Here is a 21,386-nt window from a genome sequence, read left to right on the forward strand (position 1 = left end):
TTATCAATGTCAATTGACTCACCCTCACTAATGAGTCTGATATGGGAAAGGCAATTTCGGATTTCTACAAGAATCTCTACTCCACCCAAAACCCTCAAGCTGAAGATTGCTACTTCATTAACATCAGGGGTAGAGTGTCTGACTCAAATAACGGTGTTCTCATGAGCCAGGTGACTGATGACGAGATCTTTTCTACAGTCATGTCCATGCCGTCTCACAAATCTCTTGGTCCGAATGGTTTCTCTGGATCGTTCTTTCATAAATCCTGCCCTATTATTGGAGCTAATGTAAGTGATTGTGTTAAGAACTTTTTCTCAACTGGGTCTTTTAGTCTACAGATGAATCAAACTTATATAGCTATCATCCCTAAAGTGGATCATCCATCCAATATCTCTGAGTTCAGGCCTATAAGTTTGTGCAATTTTGTCTACAAGATTATCTCTAGGATTCTTGTGAACAGGCTCAGACCCATTCTCAACAAAATTATCTCATTCAATCAGAATGGCTTTATAAAAGGGAGACATATCCAGGATAATGTGTTGATTTGTCATGAGCTACTGCATAAGATCAGAAAGGTCAGAAGGGACAACAAAGGTTTTTTCTCCATCAAGATTGACATGAATAAAGCCTACGATAGAGTGGAATGGTCATTCTTGCTCAAAGCCCTGTTAAGCTATGGCTTTGACAGATCCTGGGTGCAACTTGTGATGTTCTGTGTGGAGAACACACAATTGAGTGTGCTTCTCAATGGCTCACCTCTCCCCTTTTTTAAACCCACCAGAGGGTTGAGATAGGGAGACCCCCTATCGTCCTATCTCTTTGTTTTATGTGCTGAAGTCCTTTCAACTCAGTTGGCTCTGGCTAAAGAAGAAAAACTCATTCATGGACTTGAGATCTGTAGAAGAGGTGAAGCCATTACATATATGGCTTTTGCAGACGATTTAATTTTATTTGGTGAAGCTACTATGGCTGAAGCACGGGCCCTCCACAAGGTCTTACAAACCTATTGCAGATTTTCAGGTCAGGTCATCAACATTAATAAATCCAGAGCTCAATTCAGCCCGAATGTGTCTTCTACAATCAAAAGGCAGCTCAGGGATTTCTTCCAAATCACTCCAACCTCATCTCTTGACACCTACCTTGGCATCCCATTCATCAGCGGTAAGATTTCAAAAAAGCATTGCTCAAGTTTGATTAATAGAGTTTCTAGCAAACTTCAGCATTGGAAAGCTCAATACCTTAGCCCTGCTGGTAAATTGGTGTTAATTCAATCAACTCTTTAAGCCATGCTGCTCTATACCATGTCTTGCTTCAAGATCCCTTCTTCGGTTCACAAGTCCCTTGATTCTATCAGCAGAGAATTCTTTTGGTCCAATGGTAACAGAAAAATGATACCTACAGTTTCTTGGAACTCTATCTGTCTTCCCAAGAGATTTGGAGGCCTCAACATCAAACAATCTGTTTACATGAATCAAGCTCTCCTTGCAAAGAAGGGTTGGGAGCTCCTTAATCCATCCTCTTCTCTTTGGGGTCTCCTAATGAAAGAGAAATACTTCCCTCGGTCCTCATTCCTTAATGCTACCTGTCCCGTTTCAGCCTCTTGGGGTTGGAAGTCAGTATGCTCTTCTCGAGATCTCCTTAAAAAAGGTCTTTTCTTCAGAGTCGGTAATGGTTTGAATATAAACCCATGGTTAGACTTTTGGATCCCTAATTACCCCTGTCGGTTGGCCCCTTCCCCCTTCCGAGATTGGCTCCAACCTTAGTTGCTCAGCTCATAGATGCTACTTCAAATTCATGGAAAAGAGAGCTGGTTTTTCACTGGTGGCCACCAGACATTGCATTGATGATTCTCTCTATACCACTCCCCATCTTCCCAACATAGGACAAGTTAATTTGGGCGGCTACCTCCAATGGTTGCTTCACTGTCGCATCGGCCTACAACATCGCCATTAATGGCTTCAATCATGATGATAACACTATGTGGTTGAACATCTGGCATTTGCCTACTGCTCCCAAAATCCAACATTTGCTTTGGAAGATCATTCATCAGAAGCTCCCTCTACCAGATCTCCTTCTTAGCAGAGGTGTCAACATTAATCCTTTGTGCCCTCTGTGCGGACACTAGAACCAAACCGCTTGTCATCTCTTCTTGGATTGTCCTGTTACGTTCCAGTTATGGCGCCAATCTGGATTGTATCAACTCTTTTCGAGCAACAACTTTGAAGACATCGTCATCCATTTCATCAACATTATTAACAAGAATGATCGGGATTCCAAGCTCAAATTGGCGTATTTCTACAATATCATCTGGAACATTTGGACGGCTTACTGGGATTTCATCTTCAGAAATCAAGATTTTAGGCCTCAAACTATCATTCTTAGAACTATGACTGGAGCTAAAGACTACATTCCAAATTTCCAATCTCAAAGAAGTCAAGCTCAAAGATCAATCAGATGGGCCCCACCTCCAAACTCCTATAGGAAATTTAATGTTGACGGCGCTAGCAGGGGGAACCCAGGCACTGCTGGGATTGATGGTATTTGTCGCAACTCAGACTCTTCCTTCATCTGTTGTTTTGCTGTTGGGATTGGTAGGAACTATGCTCTGGTTGTTGAAACTCTTGCAATCCGTTATGCGATTTCGATGGCGATCTCCTCGTCCTTCCATAAAATTATCATAGAAAGCGACAACCTTCTAGTTATTAGCATCCTGAATAAGGTTACTACCGCTATTCCATGGAAGATTGCAACAATCATAGCTGATTGTTTCTCCTTGATTCCTTCCTTGGAAGACATCCAATTCAGGCATACATTAAGAGAGGGTAACGCTGTCGCTGACGGTCTGGCTTCCCTAGCAGCTTCTGTACAAGATCACAATGTTTGGCCTCATACCCCTCCCCCCTGTGTGAACCTCCTCTTGTACTTTGATTCTGCTGGAACATTGTTCCATCGCTAATAAAATTCTCTTACCAAAAAATAAATTAGACTATAAGGCTTGTAGAATCTATGAGCTGATCATTCCTGTATACATTAGTTTCAACTTTCAATCATAGTTTTTTTTTTTTAATAATATAATTATATTCAATGATTCCCAAAGAATTCAAGGAGGATCCCCAAAGGAGGGGTGAGCGAAGAAGAAGAGAGAACTACGGGCATAGAATAGACAATAATGTTCAAGTAATAGATAAAAAATTCCTTGCCAAGTCATGAAAACCTCCTAAAAAGGTAAGACTTATACTAAAGCTAACCTAGTTCGTTATTGACATTTTTATATTAGTTTCTTTATAATTAAAAAAGGGATAACGAACCGTAACCAGGCCTGTAAGGCTTGCACATGTGTGGTGGCCAATGAGAGGGTGAACAGAGACATCATGTGGGTTAGAATTTTCACCTTTCAATGGGGGCGGGGTGGTCATTTCGCACCCGTTGGGGCTATTGGTCCGGTTAGTGTTCTTTTTCCCTTAAAAAAATGTATTAGGTTAATTATTTTGTTTACCAAAAAAAGGGGTTAATTATTTCATTATTTTCAGTAATTTATTTTATTCAACCAAAAAAGTAATTTATTTTTATATCCAGATTCATGGTCTTCTAGATTGTATTACTCAACACTTGTCAATATCAATAAATGGTGAATCAAAGCAATGGATAGAATTTTTGCCGTCAAAATCTTCAATGTGAGTAAGTGCATTGCATGTTAGTGCATACTACTGATGAATAAGGGATTTTCTTATTGACTTCTCTTATGGTGTCAAATAATTTGTAATTTTATTTATCAACCCTTTTAGAATAATACATAATTTTTTTTACAACAAAGGTAATAATGTCATTTTACATTTATATATCACTTTTTCAAATTATATAAATGACAGCTTTTGATAATGACATAAATGATATATCACTTTTTCAAATTATCTTGAAGACTTTAGAAAAAATGACAAGAAGCAATTAGAAGAAGGTGTCATTTAAACACACAAATTTTTTTTTAATCCCGAATATTCTCGAGGACCTGGGCTTGCCCTTAGGATTTTATTAAAATAGAAACAATCAAAATAAATAAATACAAAAGGGGGGGGGGGGGGGAGACATTCCCACCTTACCCCAACCCGGAGAACAATCAATAATCGTTCATTCAGAAAAAAATTTGCACTCCCTTTACAACGCCCCACAGGCAACTATTGCTTTCTCAATAAAGAAATATCTGCCGCATCCTCACGCAATATTTGCCTAAGATCCAAAGAAAATTTTGAATTAGAATAAAAAATTACAATTACGTGCCGAATCACAAACCAAATTTGACTATCACTCCGCTGCCCTGTTCCCTTCTTAGAAAAGTAAAAGCTATATTCGGACAAAGAGCATTTAAACACACATTTAAATAAAAGAAAGAAAGATAAAAACTTGACAAAATAAAAGTTTAGAAACCAAATCATAGAATGACTAAGTTTCACACTATTCATGATTACTCCACGTTCTATTCCTTCATCATATCAAGAAAGAATTGAAGTGTGTGCCATTTCCTTTTTCTTCATTGTCTATGAATACTCCGCCACCAGATATATTGTAAGTACAGAGACTTGTTCGATTCCAAGTCTTGACATATTGTGAGTACAGAGACTTGTTAGATTCCAAGTCTTTCTCTGATATATATGTATATGGAAAATAACGCCAAACCAATGGAGAGCTTTTGATATATGATCAGTGATCGACTTTGTCAGTGTAATCCATTATAAGAAAAAGTATTAAGTTGAAAATTTTGTTGGTGGAGAGTAGGTTTGTAATAGTAAAACTTACTAAGAAACTATCAAATAAATGGATTATATATAAGGGTAAAGTACACGTACCCCCTATAATGCACCCAATATTCCTCATACCTTCTAAGCTTCTGATAAGTCTATGTACCACCCCTGCTTTATTCCCTTAATGCCATTTAAGTCCACACCAGGTAGGGGTATCAATGGGCTGGTTCGGTCCGATTTCGGTTCGGACTTTTCGGTTTCGGTGTGACTTTTATAGAAATCGAAACCAAACCATTAAGAAATGTTCGGTTTCGATGCGGTTTGGTTTCGTGTCGGTTTCGATTTATGATAACGGGTTGATATCGGTTTGAATTCGGTTTGGTACCAGTTTTATATAACTAGTAAGGTCCGGTTAGTGCTAATTTTTCTTCTCTTTCTCTTTTAAGTACATAAAATATTTCAAATACAATGCATCTTTGTATCCTATGTCCTATGGCCTATGGATACAATTGGTTGGGTAATCACTAACAAAGGATATGAGATAAAGTGAGAAACTATCACAACACATTTAGGGGGCAATGGGGCATTAGGCATTTATTGATTTACTTATTTATCGGGTTAGGTCGGTTCGGTTTGGATTCGGGCCTAACGGTTCGGGCTACCGGTGCACCGTTGGGCTAGCCCAAACCAAACCAAACCATTTGCCTCTCTGGATCCACTAACCGAACCCCAACCATTAAGAGTTCGGTCCGGTGTGGTCCGGGCTCATTCAGGTTGGTTCGGGCCGGTTTCATCGGTTCGGGTTGGGTATTGACACCCCTAACACCAGGTATTAATTGCTAAAAGATGACCAAATTACCCTTTCTTCTATCTTTTCTAAAATTTGAAAAGACCTAATTACCCTAACCTATTTGCTAAAATTGGAAAAGACCAAAATGCCCTCATCTTCCCCAAATCATCATCTTCTTTTACATACCCACCACCACCACCCCCCACCATTAACACCATCACCATCCCCGTGAAGCCCCACATCACTATCTCTCCTCCCCTCCTTTACTTCCTCCACCTCTCGTTGAGTTGGGAGCCGCAGGATCGGTGTATTCGTATGCATAGTTAGCAGCAACGGCGATCGACTGAGAAGGGTGATGCATCGGATGAAAACCCAAAATCTGCTGCTGATGCTGATCCGAAGGCATGTGAATAAGCAGTGGAGCTGCTGTGGCAGCCGTTTTGTACACATGGGCTGCCGATTCGGGCTTAGCAGGAGGAGTTGTGGTCATGGGGGGATAAGCAGGCGCAGCGGGCTCTTTGAAAGCAACAGCAGAAGTGATCATGGCAGGGTTGGGTGGTGTTGAGGGTCGACTAGATGGGACTATTGGCGCACATCCAGCACGCCCAGCTCATCTCACCAACCCCACCAAGAAAATCTTCCCTTGTATATCCTCCACGGATTCTCTCCCACTAATCCTCCCTCTAATTTATTCTTTCCTTCATATCTCCCTTCCCCATTATAGGAAGATTGTTTTTGAGATTTTATCTTGGAGAGATTTTCTCCATTTGTATTCTCTATATATATTTTACACAATAGCTAAGGAAATAACTCAAGTGATATAATTCACACATCAACTGACCTCCCCATCCCCTGTTTTACCACTTCCCCCCCTCCCTTGCTCATGACGATGATTGGTCGCCAAATCTCACCACCCCCTCTCCACTCCCACCAACCGAACCCAACATACCTGATTCCCCACAGCCCCCACTAAGCCATGAACCCGACACCACCCCCACAACCCCACCCCACATTCTCCCGATCCACCAAAACGAATCCTCCCACCCCGCACCCGTGCCCCACCCTCCCGCCTTAAAGATTTTTATGTTTCCACTACCCGCGCACGCTCTTCATCTTCTGTTGGTTCAGGTACTCTCACCCTCTCTCTGAGTTCTTATCATATGATCATTTTAGTCCTAATCATTTTTCTTTTCTTAGCTCTCTCTCTATTACTAGTGAGCCTGCAAATTTTACCACAGCTATGAAGTCACAGGAATGGCGTGATGCTATGCACGCTGAGATTGTGGCCCTTGAGAAAAACGCCACCTGGACCATGGTTCCTTTACCCCATGGCAAGCAAGCCATTGGCTCCAAATGGGTCTATAAAATCAAGAGGCACTCTGACGGTTCTATTGAGCGCTATAAGGTGCGGCTTGTGGCAAAAGGGTATACTCAGATTGAGGGAATTGATTATCATGACACTTTTGCCCCCGTAGCAAAGTTGGTCACTGTTCGCGCTCTACTTGCCATTGCTGCTGCTCGTAATTGGCCTTTGCATCAATTAGATGTAAACAATGCCTTTTTACACGGAGACCTTCATGAGGAGGTTTACATGACTCCCCCCCTGGGTTTTCGACGAAAGGGGGAGAACCTCGTGTGTCGCTTGCAAAAATCCTTGTACGGTCTCAAACAGGCCTCTCGCAATTGGTTCTCGAAGTTCTCGCAGGCCCTATTGCACTCCGGCTTCACACAATCTCAGGCTAATCACTCCCTTTTTTTTCTTCATCAGCACGACACTTCTATTTTTGTTCTTGTGTATATCGATGACATCGTCATCACTGGCTCAGACATTTCTGCCATCAACACTGTGAAGACACTCATTTGTAAGCAATTCCAAACCAAGGACCTCGGGGCACTCAAATATTTCCTCGGCCTTGAGATTGCACGCTCCAGATCCGGCCTCTATGTCTCTCAATGCAAGTATGCTTTAGACATTCTTGCAGACTCGGGCCTTACTGGTGCTCGCCCTGTCAATTTCCCTATGGAACAGAATCTAAAATTGTCCGACTCCGAGGGCGATGTTCTCTCTGATCCCTCCGTTTATCGACAGCTGATCGGCCGGCTGATCTACCTGACAGTCACCAGACCTGACATTGTGCACATGGTCAACATTTTAAGTCAATTTATGCATCAACCTCGACAACCTCACCTTGATGCCAACATTCGGTTACTTCGCTACATCAAGGCTACACCAGGGCAAGGCATTTTTTTCCCACGCCAATCGGATCTCTCTTTACGAGCCTATTGTGACTCCAATTGGGCGAGCTATCCAATGACCCCCGGTCCACCACTAGATATTGTGTCTTCATTGGCTCTAGTCCCATCTCCTGGAAGACCAAGAAACAAACCACGGTTTCCAGATCCTCGGTTGAAGCCGATTATCGAGCCATGGCTGTGGCCACCTGTGAGCTTACATGGCTCTCGTACTTGTTACGTGATTTGGGCATCTCCATCAGTGCACCCATCCCTCTCTATTGCGATAATACAGCGGCCCTCCACATCGCCGCCAATCCGGTCTTTCACGAGCGCACTAAACACATCGAGATAGACTGCCACGTGGTTCGTGACAAGATCAAGCAAGGATTTCTTCATACGGCCAAGGTTTCTAGCCAAGATCAATTAGCCGATTTGTTTACAAAGTCTCTTGGCCGTGAGCAATTTCAGTATCTACGGTCCAAGTTGGGCATCTCCAATCTCCATGATCCAACTTGAGGGGGAGTATTGGCGCACATCCAGCACGCCCAGCTCATCTCACCAACCCCACCAAGAAAATCTTCCCTTGTATATCCTCCACGGATTCTCTCCCACTAATCCTCCCTCTAATTTATTCTTTCCTTCATATCTCCCTTCCCCATTATAGGAAGATTATTTTTGAGATTTTATCTTGGAGAGATTTTCTCCATTTGTATTCTCTATATATATTTTACACAATAGCTAAGGAAATAACTCAAGTGATATAATTCACACATCAACGGATTCTTCTAGTTTATGCTTTTCTATCAGGGACGGTTGGCGTGTCGCCTACATAGGATTGAACAGGCAAGTTGTAAGCTTGTGGTTGCCTCACAGGCATAGATTGGGTATTGCTGCTGATCGAGTTGGTGAGGAAGCTGTTGCTGCTGCTGCGCTGAAGGGTACATTGGATAGTATGAAGAGACGGGTACTGGTCCTGTGGTGTGATGGTGGATGTAACGCGTGCCTGCCGGGATGAATTGCTGCTACTGGTGATGATCCAATTGTGAAGGCAAGACGTACCCAGCATCCTGAAGTTGTTGTTGCTGCATCTGGATCTGATAGCTTGGATCAGACATGTTAGCTTTCGGATCAACAGGAATTGCAGGGACCTTGTTGTCTCTAGCGGGAGATGCAGGTGCGACTGGATCTTGATAGAACACTGGTTTTGGGCGAGAATTGGCATCTCTACAACATTTTTTAAACAATTCAAAAATCGTTTTCCAATCAAATAAAAACTGAATCAATCTAATTTAACATCCCAATCCCTCAGTAATAATGCAAAGTATATTTCATTGCCTTAGGGATTCTCTGTACAATGAGATATATATAATAGATGACAATAAATAGAAGGTGATGAATCAAAGGGATAGGGTTGCCATGCAAGGCTAGGATTGATATCAATTGACTGCCAATAATAGTTCTAGTGATATATCACATGTGATAAATGAGCCATGCACTCTTTAGGAAAGTTGGTGAGGTAGGTAGGTACCATGGCTGTCCAGGATTGGAGTTACCAATTCTGGAGGATCACAATCAATCTTGGGATATTGACATGTGATCAAAGGTGAGTGATACTCTGTTGGCCAATGGGAGAAAAGATTCTCAACTATCCAATACTGTCCAATACACCCCCTCAAGGTGGAGATTCGATGGCTCGGATCTTCAGCTTGTCACGAAGAAAAGCAAACTGGTTTTAAGATAGACCCTTTGTCATAATATCGGTGATCTGATCAGCGGTGGCGATGAAGCAAACATTGAGTTCCTTTTTGGCGACCTTGTCGCGGACAAAATGGAAGTCAATTTCAACATGCTTTGTACAGGCATGAAATACCGGATTAGCGGACAAATATGTAGCTCCAATATTATCGCACCATAGCACGGGTGCCTGAGTGAGAGGAATGCCCAGTTCCCCGAACAGAGATTGTAACCATGTGAGCTCGGCACATGCATCAGCCAATGCCTTGTATTCTGATTCAGTAGAGGACCGTGCCACAGTCTTTTGCTTCCTAGAGTTCCATGAGATGAGGTTCGGACCCATATAAATGGCATATCCACCTGTGGACTTACGATCGGTATCATCACCCGCCCAGTTGGCATCAGTGAATGCCTGTAGATTTTGGGGGTTGGAACGGGTAATGGATAGCCCATAATGTTTCGTGTGCTGTAGATATCGGAGGATACGCTTGACCATAGACCAATGATCAACACTTGGAGTATGCATGTACTGGCAGGCTCGATTGACAGAGTAAGTGATGTCCGGACGGGTCAATGTAGCGTATTGTAACACTCCAACTATGGACCAGTATTTGGTTGGATCAGTGAACATGGCACCCCTTATGGATGAAGCTTTAATGGAGGTGGCTATGAGGGTGAGAACCGGTTTGCAATCACTCATTCCTGCCTTTTCAATCAGGTCTTTGGTGTATCAAGCTTGGGATAGAATCACCCTAGTAGACGTATAGATTGCCTCAACACCCAAAAAGAAGTTTAAGCGGCCCAGATCAGTGATGGCAAATTCAGACGCAAGATCTGCCAGTAACTTGGTGATGTGATGTGGGACATTTCCTCTGACCAAGATGTCGTCCACATAAACCAGGACATAAGTGAGCTTCACCCCCTATTTATAGATGAACAAGGATGTGTCTATCTGAGATGGGGCGAACCCTGATGAGACCAAGAACTATGATAACCGTTGAAACCAGGCCCGCGGGGCCTGTTTAAGCCCATAAAGTAACTTATGAAGTCGACATACATGATTGGGCCTTGTTTGGTCTTCAAACCCCTATGGTTGAGTCATATACACTTCTTCATCAAGGATGTCATGTAAGAAAGCATTTTTAATGTCCAGTTGGCGAACAGACCAGCCATTGGAGAAGGCAAAAGAAAGAACTGTCCAAATGGTTGTGGGTTTGATGACTGGACTAAAGGTCTCATCATAATCAACCCCATGCTGTTGATGGAAACCCTTAGCCACCAACCTCGCCTTGTAACGTTCAAGAGAACCATCCGCTTTTCTTTTGATCCTGTATATCCACTTACAGCCAATTAAATTCATGTTAGGAGTACGGGCAATGAGAGACCACATGTTATTACGTAATAAGGCATTAAATTCCTCGGATATGGCAGAGCGCCAATTAGGGTCACGGCTGGCTTAGGTGTAGGTTGTTGGTTCAGCTTGTATGGATGATGAGAGATTGGTATGAAGAGAGGAGGGTTGAGGCTCGGTGAGAGCATAAATGTCGCTTAAAAGTCTTGTGCGATGTGGAGGACTTGGTGGCGGTGAAGATGTGGGGGAAGTAATGTTGGGAGCCGTGGAGGGTGTTGATGGAGCGGTAGAGGTGGTGGATGGGGGGTCAAGTGGGTTTGGGTTTGCGGGTTGAGGTGCAGGTGGTACATCCAATGGTGGTAAAGATGTTGGGTTAAGAGGTAGGGATACCCACGGGGTGATGAGTGGTGGTGATTGAGGTGTAGTGCAATGGGATTGGTGTGTTGTGAAGGGAAATACATTCTCATCAAAGCGCACGTGGCGGGCAATGTAAATCCTATTGGTCTCAATGTGCAAGCACCTATAGCCAGAGGGAGCTGGGCTATAGCCCAAGAAAACAAATGGAGGAGATCGAACTTCCATCTTATGATTATTGTAGGGGCGCAAGAAAGGGAAACATAGATAGCCAAATGTCTTAAGAAAGGAGTAGTCTGGTGGATTATGAAACAAGATTTCCAGAGGGGATTTGCTATAGGTCACTGTGGAGGACATCCTATTAATGAGGTACACAACGGTCTCAAAAGCATAGTCCCAAAAAATGTGAGGAATAGAGCCATGAGCCAGCAAGGTTAGGCTGGTTGCAGCAATGTGACGGTTGCGACGTTCAACCGTGCCTTGTTGCTCATGGGTATGAGGGCAGGACAGCCTGTGTTGAATGCCAAGAGAGGCAAAGAATTTAGCCAGAGGCCGATACTCTCCCCCCCAGTCGATTTGAACTGATTTGATTTTGCAAGAGAATTGTCGTTCCACAGGTGATTGAAATTGTTTAAAAGTGGAGAAAACTTCAGATTTGGTCTTTAGAGGAAAAAACCAAATAAATTTTCTAAAATCATCCACAAATAACATAAAATAACGGTGTCCCAAAGATGATAGAGTGGGGGATGGTCCCCATACATCACCAAAGATTAATTGAAGAGGAGTAGTACTTCTTGATTGAGTTTCCCTTAAAGTAAGGCAACACGATTTTCCCAATTGACAAGCAGGGCATAAATATGGTGATTTAGGTATTTTTGTGTCATGCATAATAAGTTGGAGAACTCGGTCATGTGGGTGACCCCAACTGGTGATGCCAAAGAGCGTAGGATGACTAAACATCAAAATGAATAGAGGGAGACAGTAGCTGAGATGGCTGAAGGGAGTAAAGCCCATCTTTACTCGGCCCCAAAAGAAGAGTGCGCCTGGACTTCTGATCCTTCACACAAAAATAAGATGCATGAAATTCAAAGAATACATAATTTTCAAGTGCGAATTTCTGAACCGAAAGTAAAGATTTTGTTAGATTGGGAACATGTAACACATTGGATAGAGAAAGAGACCGAGAAGAAGATGGGATAAAAGATTGTCCAATATTTAAGATGGGAAGAGATTTACCATTGCCAACCATGAGTTCATTGTTACCTTTGTAAGGTTCATAAGATGAGAATGCTTGAAGATCTGGCATAGCATGATGACTAGCCCCTGTGTCGGCTATCCCTTGAGAATGAAGGGATGGGTTTTGGGGTGGCGGATATGAAGGAGTGGTGTAGTGGGCATGAGGAGTGGGTGGTTGAGTGGATGGAGAGGGGTAATAGGTGATGGGGGTATTATTTGGCCGGGAACAGGACGGGTAGTGGCTTGGGGTGGGTAGGATTGGTTTGGAATTTTGTCCTTGATTTTGATGTTTGTAATAACACATGTCTGCTTGGTGATTTGTATGGCCGCAAATGGTGCATGGATTGTGAGCAAATGCATTGGATCGGCCGAATCCACTTGGCTTGGTTGGAGGACCACGACCACCAAAGTGACCACCTCCGCATCCCCTAGAGGAACCACGGCCAGCAGGTGAAGTGTGCTGGCCATGGTTTTGCTGGGCAATATTGGCTGATGCAGTGGCTGCCGGGTCAATAATAGCCTGGTGAGATGTTTGAAGATGTTCATGGCTCAACAGGAGACTCATCAATTCGGAGAAGGGAATAGGATCAGAACGTCCCATAAGAGTGGGCACCATAGCTTGAAAATCCGAGCGTAGGGCTCTGAAAATATGGATGTTGAAGTCCGCCGATGGTAAAGGTTTGCCTGCTGCAGCAAGCTCATCAGATAGTGCTTTGGCACGTTGAAGAAACTGGGTTATGTTTTCATCAGGTTTTTGAAATAAATTCTGCAGTGCCACATTAAGAGATAAGAGACATGTAGTTGAGGCAGAACTGTATGCATTATGGAGGGCATCCCATAGGTCTTTGCTTGTGTCACAGCCAACCGCAAGAGGGAGGGCTTCTTCAGAGAGAGAGGAAATAAGGATGCTCATAATTGCTGCATCTTGCTCCATCCAAGTTTTGGCAAGAGTAGGGTCGGTGGGACATGGCTTGGTGCCATTGACATAGCTGTAATATCTATGGCCTTTGAGAAATGGTAGTACTTGAGTTTTCCAATACACATAATTTTTAGATGTGAGTTTGAGAGAAAGCACATGATGAGGATTAGATGAGATAGAGAGAGGAGTGGTAGCCAAGGCTGTGGTGGTGTCACCCATAGTGAGAAGAGATAGCAAAGGAGGGACGAAAATGGGGTCGTGGAGGGATCGAAATTTTGAGTGCTCAATGGAGCATGTGGCTCATGATACCATAATAATGCAAAGTATATTTCATTGCCTTAGGGATTCTCTGTACAATGAGATATATGTAATAGATGACAATAAATAGAAGGTGATGAATCAAGGGGATAGGGTTGCCATGCAAGGCTAGGATTGATATCAATTGACTGCCAATAATAGTTCTAGAGATATATCACATGTGATAAATGAGCCATGCACTCTTTAGGAAAGTTGGTGAGGTAGGTGAGGTAGGTGCCATGGCTGTCCAGGATTGGAGTTACCAATTCTGGAGGATCACAATCAATCTTGGGATATTGACATGTGATCAAAGGTGAGTGATACTCTGTTGGCCAATGGGAGAAAAGATTCTCAACTATCCAATACTGTCCAATACTCAGAAATATAGAAATCGAGAAATCAAAATAAACATAAAAAGAACTGAGAAGAGAAGAAGAAGCAAGAGAGATTGAGGATACCTTGCAGCTGCATCTGGGGAAGGTAAATTAACTCCCATCCTCTATTGCAATTGCGGCTGTGGCAGCTTCCGGAAACCAACAGGGGCTCCGTGATCTAATTGCTCATCATCCGAGTAAACCCAGCCGGAGTTTTCACTAGCAATAGTGGTAGGGTTAACCGTAACAGCTGGCGCCATTGCTGCAGCTGCGACGATTGTCGGAATAGGTCGCGGAGAAGTCAGGGAAACAAAACCCTCCGCTTGCTTGTGTGGAGCAGCGACACTCAACTATGAGAAATGTTCCTCTAGCCCAACCTTTTGATCATGCAAGCGAACACCATCCTCAACATGAACCCGAATTGGAGGCAAATTAGACATAGAAGGCGAAGAAGTTGTTGAACCAAAAGATGAATTGGTTTCCATCATTGGAGAATCCGACAGCGATTGAACATCTTGCCCAGATTTATTAACCTGCTTGTTACTACCACCCAGGGAATCAGATTGAGCCTCCCCATCACGGTGGGATGGTGATGGTGTTAATGGTGGATGGTGGTGGTGGCGGTGGTGGTGGTGGTGGGTATGTAAAAGAAGTTGATGATTTGGGGGAGATGAGGGCAATTAGGTCTTTTCAAATTTTAGAAAAGATAGAAGAAATGGTAGTTTGGTCATCTTTTAGCATTTAATACCTGGTGTGGAGTTAAATGGCATTAGGGGGGTAAAGCAAGGGTGGTACGTGGACTTATCAGAAGCTTAGGGGGGTACGAGGAATATTGGGTGCATTATAAGGGGGTATGTGTACTTTACCCTATATATAATTAGTCATAACTGTGTGAACTCATGCCAACTTGAGATGATGGATTTATTCAAGCCAATGAGGGATCGAGACGACTCTGCTTGACCCTCTCCATTGCTTTCTGGATTTGGATCCTCTACTGCCGAGTTGCCCGGCAGGACCGTGCTGCCCAGACACGGTGTTGCGTGCAATGTCCGCCTTATCCTTGCCCGAGTGGGGTTAAGGCGGTCTTTGCGCGCAGCGCCGTGTCTGGGCAGCACGGTCCTGCCGGGCAGCTAGGCAGTAGAGGATCCAGATCCTTGCTTTCTATATTTGGTTAGATATGTTTGCATGTAAATAACAGCATTATTTTATTAGAAGGTGGTGCTTGGCGTGTTGGTCAAGTGCTCACTTGCTGAACGTTTGGTCACGAGTTTAAGTCCTGGAAACAGTTTCTCTAAAAACAAGGGTAAAGCTGCGTACATTCGAACCTCCTCAGACCTTGCTAAACGCAAGAGCCTTGTGCACTAGGTACAACCTTTATTTTTTCTCTTCATGACCTCACTATTTCGAGGGAAAAACATTGTCATGGGATATTATTTTCACACCTTAGATAATCATCATCATAAATCTCATTGTTATACCCGCCTTCATCCATAGATTTGGTCTAGCTTGATAGAAGCAGTCACAATACTACTTTGCATTTGGAATTATGCGTAGTCACTCTTCAAACATGAACCCATTTGCATTGATGGATGGATTTACCCCATTTGACTCAAATTTAAACACTTTCATCAACTAATTTATAAAACTTATTCCTCCTTTTATTTATAGATTTATTTTTTGTATGAGAAAAAAAATCTCTACTTGGTGGTATTTTCTATGCCATTGCACAGGGCACCGTGAGATGATGTCTTTGCCCCCTAGATAGATACCAAGACGTGCTCACCCGTTGACTAGCTCTTTCAATCATTTGCATAGAAGGATGAATATGTTTTGTTATGTGTCTAATAGGACTCCATCTAGTATATGTGTGTTAGATTAGGCCAACCAGCTTAGCATGTGATAGATTAAAATACTTGAGATTTAACGCGTTCCATTAGCTCTGAAGCTTTTGACATATCAATCGATTACCTAACTAGTTTTCTCTCAAATTTGTTGCAGCAATATAGAAGAAGAATTTTCCAATTTTTATGATCATTGAAAATATCGAACAGACACAGAAGAATAAGAAAGAACACAACTACTATACTATACCCTCTTTGTACATTAGCTTGGGTCAACATGTGCAACATGTGTTCTCACTTGGTATCCAAAGGATTATTTTTTTTATTTGGCTTACCCAATTGTTTATTTGGTTGGTTCCTAGAAGAGAACCATCTAGCTTGTTTCGGAGTTGGTCAAATCAGTAAAGACAATCACGGTGGAAATAAGACCCTTATGACGAACACAAGATGGAGACGACCCTTACTTATTAATTAAGGAACATCACCAAACGCGTGTGACACTGGGAATTAGAACTTTAAGTCTATTTTCTTCTTCACTCTCTATTTCTCTCTCCTTCTTCTTCTTTTCCTTTTGACCATCTCTCTATTTCAGTTAGCTAAAGGTTTCCCCATTTTATATAAGAAACATTTGTTGTCACCCTCACCATACAAGGTGATAAATATAAAAAATTATATATGACAAATTTAATCAGTTGGAGATATCTTTAGGAAAAGGTTCTATCCCTGTAATTTGCGAAAAGGTTCTATCCTTCTAATTTGTCTAGTGGGATCCACTCTAGTGTATAAGTGTTAGATTGAACCAGTCTAGTATGAGATATGTTAAAGGGTTTGATTTAACGTGTTCTATCTAAGTGTGTCAATTCGGTACGGCACCGAGTATTTGGTTCGGATCCGATTCAGTTCCAAGCAAAGGTAGTGGGATCCAGATCGATTCTAAAATAGAATACCCTAACTGATCGGTTTGTTTCTGATGTGGTTACAATTCAATTCATATATTCGGTTCTTATTTGGTTACTACATCCTGTTACTATATCCCAAAACAAAACGAAAAAAGCTCATGGCCGGAGAGTGAGAGCAGTACTTCTATACCTTCAATACATAACATTGCAATCATTGCTTGCCTTGAAACAGTGCAGTAAGACCAATGGAGGAGAGGAAACGGAGAATTGGAAGGATGATCCCACAAGCTCTGCCTTCGTTCTTCACTGTGTTCGTTCAAGACTCATGAGCACAGAAGAAGCTTAGAGAGAGAGAGAGATTAACTCCAACTTGCATGGAGTTTGAAATTGCAAGGTTGTTGAAGATGAAGAATTGACTATGATGCTGCTGCAACACTACTAGAGATAGAGAAGATGAAGCGGTACAGAGAAAGAGGTGAAGAATTGAAGAATTACAAAAGAAGTTGTGATTGTGAAGAAATCCATATTTAGTAAGATGTAATGACTAAGGAGTAAGTGAGTCTAAAGCTTTAAGGCACTAAGGATTAACCGTCAACTTTAGAGTCTTAAACCATTAAAACTCAACCTAATAAACTATTGACACCCTTAGTTCCATCGGATCCGGATCCGAATCAAACCGAATTATAAAGACATTTTCAGTTCCAAGACTAAACCATATTAAATCCGGTCCGGATCGGTTCAGGTTATTTGGTCAAGATCTAGATTCGGTATTTGGTTCCTGGTTACTCATTGACACCCGTAGTTCCATCAACTCTGGAGCTTTTGAGGGATCGGCCAAGTACCTAACAACCCCCTCCCCCACCCACCCCCCTCCAAAAAAGAAAAAAAATATCTAAGAAAGGGTCTGACCTAATTACATATCAAATTTTAGCTTTAAATTCAATTATTTTCCTGAAATTGTATTTTTTTCTTTCTTTTCCCCTTTATTTTTGTTAGGTTCTTCTATCGTTCTCTTTACTGCATTCTTGAATTTAGGATTAATAACTTTCTCAATGGTAGGGTTGGCCATTTGTTAGCTAGATTGCACACACTCATAACCTCACAAGTTGCTCACAATCCTTTCTGAACATGAGGTATGGAATCTTGGGCTCAGGAAACTAGAAAAACTAAGGGGAAATAATAATAAATTGTTCTTGAATTTTTAATCAAATTTTAAAAAATTTCTTTATCACTTGTATATATAATCAAGACATCATGGGTTCGATTCCGCCACTTCCCCACTCTCTCTCATGGAAAGGTGTAAATCGATTTAAAATCGAATATCAGATTCAGTTCGAGGGATTTCATCTGTGCGTCATCTAACGTATGAGAATGATTCTTGCACGAAAACCTGATCCTGCAATCTCTCTTACTCTTTAGTGCATTCTTGAATTTTAAGACTACTAACTTTGCCAGTAGTAGGGCCGGTCAAAATAAATAATTTTTAAAGATGGATTAGACAATAAGGCATGTAGATTCCATGAGCTGAGCATTCCTGTCTTAGTTTCAATAATAGGTTTTATTTTTATATTTTTGGATAATATAATTATATTAGAATACAAGGAGGATCCCCAAAGAGGGGTGAGCGAAGAAGAAGAGAAAACTACGGGTATATAATAGAAAATAATGTTCAAGTAAAATAGATAAAAAAAATTTCCTTGCTAAGTCATGAAAACCTCCTAATAAGGTAAGAATTATACTAAAGGTAACCTAGTTCGTTATTGACATTTTATATTAGTTTCTTTATAATTAAAAAAAGGGATAAAGAGACTTCTAGGGCTTGCACATGCGTGGTGGCCCACCAATGAGAGGGTGAACAGAGACATCATGGGGGTTAGGATTTTCACTTTTCAATGGGAGTGGGACGGTCATTCGCACTCCATGAGTCTAGGTGTAGGGGCTACTGGCCCGGTTAGCATTCTTTTTCCCTTAAAAAAAATTTGGAATAGAATAATTAGCTGTATAATTATATTTATATAATTTTATTTTTTAGGGAAATAAAGTAAATTAAAGTCAATTGTTTTATTAGCAAGTATTAGGTTAATTATTTTGTTTACCAATTTTTTTTTTTAAATTATTTCATTACTCTAAGTAATTTATTTTATTCAACCAAAAAAGTGATTTATTTTACATCCAGATTCATGGTCTTCTAGATTGTATTACTCAACACTGGTCAATATCAGTAAATGATGAACCAAAGAAATGGATGGAATTTTTGCCGCCAAAATCTTCAATGTGAGTAAGTGCATTGCATGTCAATGCATACTACTAATAAATATGGGATTTTCTTATTGATATCCCTCAAGGTGTCAAACAATTTGTAATTTTATTTATTAATCCTTTCAAAATAATACATAATTTTTTTACAATAAGAGTAATAATGTCATTTTACATTTATACACGAAAATGTACATCGAAATGACAGCTTTTGATAATAACATAAAGGGAAAAGTACACTGCAACCCCCTGAGGTTTGTCTTAAATACAAAGCGACCCCTTGTACTTCTAAATTATACAGTCACACCCCTTGAATGGATGGTGTTAAATATACAATATAAAATATCAACTTTGCCCTCTTCTAAGATCATAAACCAAAAACCAAGACAGCTCTGACCCTTTCTTCTTCTTCTTGTTAATTTTGTTTCTATTTCATTCTTTTTGTCTTTTACAAGCACATTCAGCTGTTCATCCTCTTTCCTCTCTAACCCTTTCTTCTTGTTACAAGTAGGGATGTAAATGAATAGTCAAAATTCGTTTCCGTATCCGTGTCCGTATCTGTTTAGCACTATTCAAATCCGTCCGAAAGCTAAACGGATACGGATACGGATAGGCTATAGCTATTCGAAAAGCTATATTTACATGTAAACAGATAAAATATCTGATCCGTATCTGTTTAGCACTATCCAAATCCATCCAAAAGCTAATCGGATGCGGATGCAGATATAGCACTATCCGAGCCGAATCCAATCCGTTTACATCCCTAGTTACAAGGTTGCCACACTTGAGACTTCTCCACACTTACGTTCACAAAAAAGAAATAGCCGCATCTTTGCCCCAATATATTATTACTAGAGCACAGATGCTAATACTAAATGATGATGTTCTACTCTTGCCAGTTTAAGGCCTATTTCAAGTAGGCAATTGATCAATGTTCTAAAATTTGGGATCGGATTCTCTGGATCACTGATCCGAATTGAAATTGGCCCCCCAATTCTGACTAATCTGGAGGATCCCTGTATGAAAACTAGGGTTACGGCTTATGGGGAACGATTCTTCACCCATCCTGAAATTTCACCATGTCTTTTCAACGTCAAAAGTTTAGACAAAATAATATATGGAAACTAATTCTCTGTATGCACAAATAAATGAGAAAAAAACCAAAAAGGTTGAGGAACAAAGATTGCGTTCTTCACTAGCTAATCTGCAAGTGTTGTGGCATCCAGATGACCCGCTGGCAGAGAACTTTTGTATTCTCTCCCTATTCTTTTGAAAGTAACGTTCTGAGCAAATTCGATACACACTTGCATGTGATGACCGATTTGAGTGGCACGAGAATTAAAATCTTTGTTAGAATGTCACACAAATCTGCGTCACCGTCTCTGCTCCTCAGAATGCGACTATTAGGGCTGCTCCTTATCTGTTCGGTAGATTTCAGTCCCTAAACACGTAGACCCACTTCAGGATACTAGGATTTTGAAAGAGAGTGAGAAGAGATGGAAACTTAGTAGTAGCGAGAGAGATGAAGTGAGAATGAAGATTGATTGCAACGATAGTTAGCGATGAACCCAACCAGAACCCTAAACCCTTTTTCTGATTCGAGTAACAGGGGAAGGGGTGGGAAGTTAGGGATGCCCCATGGGTAAAATGGTAAGCTCACACCCTAGAAGGGATATATTAGCCATTTAAAGGCAAACTTAATCAACACCGTAACAGTCAACTAACAGAGTGGGGCTGACTGTAACAATTAACCTAAACTCAGGAGGTGCGGTTGTATAATTTAAAAAAACATAGGGGATCGCTCTGTATTTAGTACAAACCTTAAGGGGTGGCAGTGTAATTTTTCCTAACATAAATGATATATGACTTTTCAAATTATTTTTTAAAATTCTTTTATAGCCCTATCTTAAAGACTTTAAAGAAAACGACAAGAAACAATTAGATCGAAGATGATCTTTGTCCCCTCCAGTTCCTTGTCCGAATAAGTTCCCCAATGCTTGTAATAAAAGGGGGGGATGAGCAATAACCACCCTACCCCTGCCTGAACACTCTGCCCGGATGGGAACCACCCCCCTTATTACAGACTCTAAGGGATATGAACTGGAGGTGATACTTTTCAGTTAGAAAAAGGTGTCATTTAAACACACCCTTTAAAGAAAGAAATTAAGATAAAAACTTCACAAAATAAAACTTTAAAAGCCATAATATCATAGAATGACTATGTTTCACACTATTCATGTTACTCCATGTTCTATACCTTCATCATATCATGAAAGAATTGAAGTGTGTGGCAATTTCCTTTTTCTTCATTGTCTATGAATACTCCGCCACCAGATATATTGTAAGTATATGGAAGATAACGCC

General features: G+C 41.3%; 1 long non-coding RNA gene across 1 annotated transcript; it reads left to right on the top strand.

The window, feature by feature from the left end:
* The first annotated feature begins 703 nt into the window (after positions 1–703).
* Positions 704–20,275, top strand: LOC122665159. Its single transcript, XR_006333446.1, has 3 exons — positions 704–714; positions 5,827–5,831; positions 20,197–20,275. It is a non-coding gene; the product is annotated as an uncharacterized LOC122665159 (long non-coding RNA).
* Positions 20,276–21,386: the final 1,111 nt, after the last annotated feature.

Source organism: Telopea speciosissima, chromosome 6, assembly GCF_018873765.1.
Source record: "Telopea speciosissima isolate NSW1024214 ecotype Mountain lineage chromosome 6, Tspe_v1, whole genome shotgun sequence".
Classification (NCBI taxonomy): domain Eukaryota; kingdom Viridiplantae; phylum Streptophyta; class Magnoliopsida; order Proteales; family Proteaceae; genus Telopea; species Telopea speciosissima.